Here is a 6,121-nt window from a genome sequence, read left to right as displayed (position 1 = left end):
TTCCTAAATTAGATCTCAATTGCATCTCTAAATCCAAAACCGTAGAACAAGCACCAAGCATCAACCCTAAAGCAATCTACAAGTAAATCTATCTAAAAAGAAATATAGAACATCATATTAACCTTAGAGCACTTGACTCATCCAAATCTTGATTCCTTCAACAGTAGAGATGTCAAAAATGACGAACGGCGCTGTTCTGGTGGGCTTGCGGCGGCTCTGGTCGTGCTTGGGGTAGAAGGCGGGCTTTATACTGTAGGGCCATATCAGTGTCGGTTAGTATATGGAACCAGCACTGATAGACACTATCAGTGCCGGTTCTCAACTCTTCAGTGGCTGTTCAAGGGCGAGAGTTTAAGAACCAGCACTGATACGTCAACAGTATCGGTTACTGTTGAATCAGCACTGATGGACCGGCACATATGTGGTGTTTTGTAGTAGTGGCTCTCACAGGAAACCAGGGCGTCCTTGTTTAAAGAATTAACTATGGTCAATTAGTGCCAAGTATATCCACAAATGAGCTATAATATGTTAAAGCATTGTAGAGTTAGGTTCAAAACCATGTTCAGTGATGCCGGAGATATAGCAGAAAGTCCCATGTTCAATTCATTATTTTTTGTGACTGACGAGGCCGGAAAACCTTACAATGTCCTGACTGATAGGGCTGGATACAGCATGTTTCCAAGCGACGAGGCCGAACGCAATGTCTTTTTTTCATGACCAACGAGGCCAGAAGACCTTTACAATGTCAGTGCCGACGAGGCTGGACATATCATGTTCATGTCCAACAAGGCTGAACACAATCCAAAGCTTTTAGCTACTTGATGCATTACAAAATATGACATTAAGTCGCTCGCCAAAGTGATGAGCTTGGCAACATGTCATTTTTATTTCATATAATGCAGCTTACAGATATGGGACACAATATAGGAGGCCTGATGATGATGACCATTTGACGTAACTTAATCGGCGGTATTCTATGGGTGCATATCCTGCAAATGTAAATTAACTAGAGTTCTTACAAGGCTCTAGGAATCAAGAACTACAATTTTCTGACTAATAAAGCACAATGCAGGGTCATACATAAAAGGGGAAATGAGACTTGTTTGATCTCTCTGATGATAAAAGATTGAAGAGACCGGCATTGAAGCCAATTTGTAACTTCTTTCATATCTATTGTAAACCGCACAGGATGAGTTGATGACTCATTGTAAATCCTTGTGTTTGTAGCTCTTTTGATATAGTGAAGATCTACTTTGGGCAACCGTGGTTTTTTTTTCTCGTAAGGGTTTTTCACGTAAAATCAATGTCTCTTGTGTTCTTGACCTTATTTGTTATCCATGTGTATCTATATTAATTTATTCATATACAATATTATATTAGCACGCCCATAGTTAATTCTGTCATATGTAGAGAAATTTAAATATTTCTCTCATAAAAACTGTTATATTCAAAGAAACAAGTCAAAGAGTAAAGGTCATTTGCCGGGAAAACCCGTGGCCGAATGGCGGGACATCATAGAGGCTGATTGGCCTTCATCTCTAGGCCACCGGCCCTAATGCCAGGCCGACCTAAGGTGCCCCGTCCATGTAGGCCACCTAGCCCCATGGACTTGGACACTTGTCCCCAAAGCTAAGGCCGACCCCGGGGGGAGGGGGATGATGTCGGCCACGTGGCTGGCCAACCTGCCAAGTGGGGCCAGCTGGCCTCACAACTAGGTCGAGCAAGTCCGTGCACCGTCGCCTTCCAGTCAAACTCTATGTGGGAACTGACTTGCCCGCCAATGGGCCAACCAGCCTACTATAAATAGGGGGTCACCTCCCCCTCTCAAATATCCAAGCACCACCAACACATCCTCCACACATTCGAGTACTATTAGAGTAGTGTAGGTGATGTTAGACGAGTAGGGTCTAGAGTCAGGCAGTCAGGCATGCTAGCCCCGGTCCGAAGAAATCTTCATCGGGTTATCCATAGAAGTTAGATCCCTTGTATCTTTATTTTCTTGATGTATGCAATACTTTTATGATATTAAATCAAGTGGTATTTTTTCTACTTTTCTCTTATCAAGTACTTAATATTTTTAGTGAATATATTTTATCTTAGTGTGGGATTAAAAGTGGAATCCCGTATATATCTGTTGGGTGGCCCCTTGGCATTGCAACTTCAGACTTGGTTTCTTGTCCAACTCATAGTACTATAGAGAGCTTAAATGGCGGTGACATCAGGGGGGTTGTGAGGAACGGTGACATCCTAAGATGAGGGGTGAATTAGGATACTTAGAAACCTAAACCAAATTGGCTTCAAAAAACTTCACAAGATAGACCTATCTCAATTTCTATCTAATTGTGTTCTAGATTTATCTAGTGTGTCTGCTCTACCTCTTAAGAGGATTGCAACATACTCTTGCAAGTTAAATTACAAGTATGTAAATGCGGAAATGTAAATAAGGTAGAGAGACAAACTCAGCACAAGGGAGTTTTATCCCATGGTATCAATGGCATGAATGCCACCCATAGTCCATATTGGAGCTCCACAAAGGATATGCTTCACATCGCCAAGTCTCTTCCGGTCACGGATCTTAATCTACCAAGTCACCAAGACAAGGTCTCAAACACGATAAGCCACCAAGCCACAAAAGAAAGATCTCACCACTAGCCTATTTTCTTGTCACTGGCCGATGTGATCACTTCGGAGCTTGAGCCACCAAAGCAAGGGTCTCCATGTCTCTGTACACGTGTCTTGCTGCCGCTTCACTCCAAGTCGGAGGATCAACAAGATTGAGCCACCAAGGCCCAAGATGCCGACGAGTCACCAAGATTCCAAGGTGCTGGTGTACCTCTCAGTACATGCTAGGATCACTCCTTGATCCCTCTTCAAGCTGCAGCACCTAGCTACAACTCACTCTAGGCCTATAAGCAATAAATACTCTTTAATCTTGTGCTTAATCATCTTGGATGACCATTGTAAGCACTTTAGTGGCTTGAATATCTTCTCAAGTGTATATGAGCTTCCTCTAGACTCAAACAGCATGCCACACCTTCAAATGACTGAGTGTAGGGGTATTTATAGCCTCAAACCCACCAACTAGCCGTTTTCCTAATGGCTCAGAAAAGTTGTTAATACTGGATAATTCAGTGAGAATAGTAGTACTAACACCGAATCATCTTGTGAGTACAAACTCAGAAACTAGCCGTTGGAACTCCACTCACTGCCTATGTGAACATAGGACACTCTGGTGTACCTTCAAATCCATTACCGGACCTTCCAGTGAGTTACCTTAATCATCTGAGTCTTTACAGCTTCTCTGTGTAAAATGCTCCAGTGTATTCATCTGGTGTTTGTTCCATTCACACCAAACCATCCGATGAGTTAAACCTTCTCTTCTCTTCCCTGGAAATGCTCCTGTGCAACTATCTCTGTGATCACCGATCTATCCGATGAGTTGATATTCATTCTTCCACACTTGTAGTCACCTATGCAAAAAAAATGCTCCGGTGCCATACTCTGGTATGCACAAACCAAGTACCAGACTTTCCGGTGGGTTGATCTTCAATCTTCTACACTTGCATTCTTTTCTGCAAGAAATGCTCCAGTGTTACCCAGTGTAGATCACCGAACTATCCGGTGAGGTCCTCAGCCTTCTCCCCCTTTGTCATAAATACTCCGGTGAGTTCAACACACAGAGCACCGAACCATGGTCTGGTGAAGTTATTAGCCTTCACTTTGCCTCTGGACATAATACTCCGGTGAGTTTGATCCCTGAACACCGGACTATCCAGTGAGGTTATCAGCCTCTATGCACAATTTTTTGGTGAGTGCAAACTCCTCTGCACCGAACCTTCCAGTGGGGCAAATCTTCCTGAGACTTTTTCAATCCAATCAAACTTTGTCCCGGCTGCGGTGGCTTCTTGAAGTATTGCATCCATGAGACCTACTAATATATATTCTTGACAAATATGTTAGTCCCAATGACTATGTTGTTATTAATCACTAAAATCACAATCATGGCATAATAAGACTATTTTCGCTACAGGGGTAGCACAATACCATCATGATGTTCAAAGTGTCCACATAAAGTATGAATATCCCAAGGGCCAATCATCGTATGCTATGAAAAATGATAGATTTATATCGCAATGCTCCACAGGAACCGTAGTGGCTGCTAGGTGAAAAAATATAAGGCCAGGTGTCAATGTCGTTGAGTGTCCACACACCTTGGTAGTATTCGAGTTAAAGGTACCTTGGTCCTTAATGGACATATAGGTTTATGAATAGCTAGTGATGTAATTTCAAACAGGTAATTAATCATGTATGGCAGCTTATACTCCTGTAGTAGGGCCTGACTATAGGTCGATATCAGTAGGTTGCTTGAGACTCGACAGGTCATACCTCTGAGGGTAAAGTTAAGGTATTGATAGCCCTTAGTTGAGCTTCTGTAAAAGGTTAATTCCTATGTGTAACACCCTAACTTTCAGTTTTGTTGATTATTAAGATTTTGCCTACAAATTAGTTGATAGCATCACCATTAGCATAAGAAAAAATTAATATTTTCATAAATCAAATAATTAACTTAGGTTATATTTTGATTTGTTGCATTCATGTAGACTCTGTAGTTGCAGTAGGCCCCTTTTTTTCTCCTTCTCTGAATTTTTGCATCTGTCTCAATATGATTACGTCATTACATCATGATAAAGAAAAGCAAGCATACATCACATAGACCAAAATAATCAACACTGCATTAATACACCAACTAAAAGTAGCATGGCAAGGTCCCCACAACCTAGTAGAAGAATTGAAGATTACCCCATATTACCTCAAGAATACATGATTAGATCAAAAGGGGAACTCCTTTGGAAATTCTCAACAAAACCTCACTTGAATCCCGAGGCGGGGGCCGGTGTTATGCATCACCAGGGGCAGTGTTGCACGACACTAATCCCTAGGTCTGCGGCTTCCATTGATCTTTCACCGAGATCACAAACTTCTAGTGTCTAACCTAATTGGCCTTTCAATCCGTCAAATATCTTCTTGTTTTGCCGGTAAACATCGTCTTCTATTTATGGGTTGTTCGGTAGAGTCCTGTTCTTGGGAGGTGAACAAACCGATGTAGATTCTTTCCAAATCGGCGCAGGGAACCTTCTAGAAGTCATAGGTTAGTGGAAACCGACTCTGGTAAGAAGATGGGCTAGGGTAGCCCAACCTAGATCCAGTGTCATGTGGAACTAGGGTATGGTGTCATGCAAAACCCTTCTGGACTGGGCCCAAATTCTTCTATGTTCCTTAGGAGGTTCCATTATCTACTTTGTTCAGTCTCCCCTATTTTCTTCGTGCTATCCTTTGTCATTTTGCAATTGTGTCATTTTGGGTGTTTTCTTGCAAAATATCACATCTATGCACAAAACACGACATACTAAAAAATAGGGTCATTGTTAGGCGACAAGTAGCATAAATGATCAGATATCGTAAATATAACAACCAATTTGATAGCTAAAATGGGTCGATAACTAGCATCAACAGCAACCCACACTCAAATCTTGAATCAAATCAAAAAGGGATCAATGCTGCCCCTGTTAATCTACTAAGACATATACAAGCATATTCTAATTTTTATCTAGTCAATTCAATAGAACAACGCCTTGTTATCCAAATACTTAGTTGCTTCTCACCCCAATCTCCTCTCTAAACCTCCAAATATAAAAGTCTAGAACTAAAAAATTGGTTTAAAAAGGCATTAATTTCCAAAGCAAAGCACCAAAATTTTTAGAGTAAATTTCAAAACCTACAACTATTTTAACACATGTTGCAAAAAAACTCCAACTTTCTCACTATGGGCCCACCTGTCATCCTCTGGCCATAGGTGGGCCCATGGTTAATCCTCCTATTACATACCATAGAGGATGATATGTGAGCTCACGGTGAGGAAGTTGTAGTTTTTTGTAACATCTGTCAAAATAGTTGTAGGTTTTTGAAATAAACACAAGAAGTTGTATTTTTCTGTAACATATGTCAAAATAGTTGTAGGTTTTTGAAATTTAATCAAATTTTTAAATAGAAAAATAGTCTCTCCAGATTTATCAAGAACTACAAACTATTCTTATTTGACAAAAAGCTTATTCTTATGTCG

This window comes from Phragmites australis, chromosome 21 (assembly GCF_958298935.1).
Source record: "Phragmites australis chromosome 21, lpPhrAust1.1, whole genome shotgun sequence".
Classification (NCBI taxonomy): domain Eukaryota; kingdom Viridiplantae; phylum Streptophyta; class Magnoliopsida; order Poales; family Poaceae; genus Phragmites; species Phragmites australis.
Note: the sequence above shows the minus strand (reverse complement) of the source record.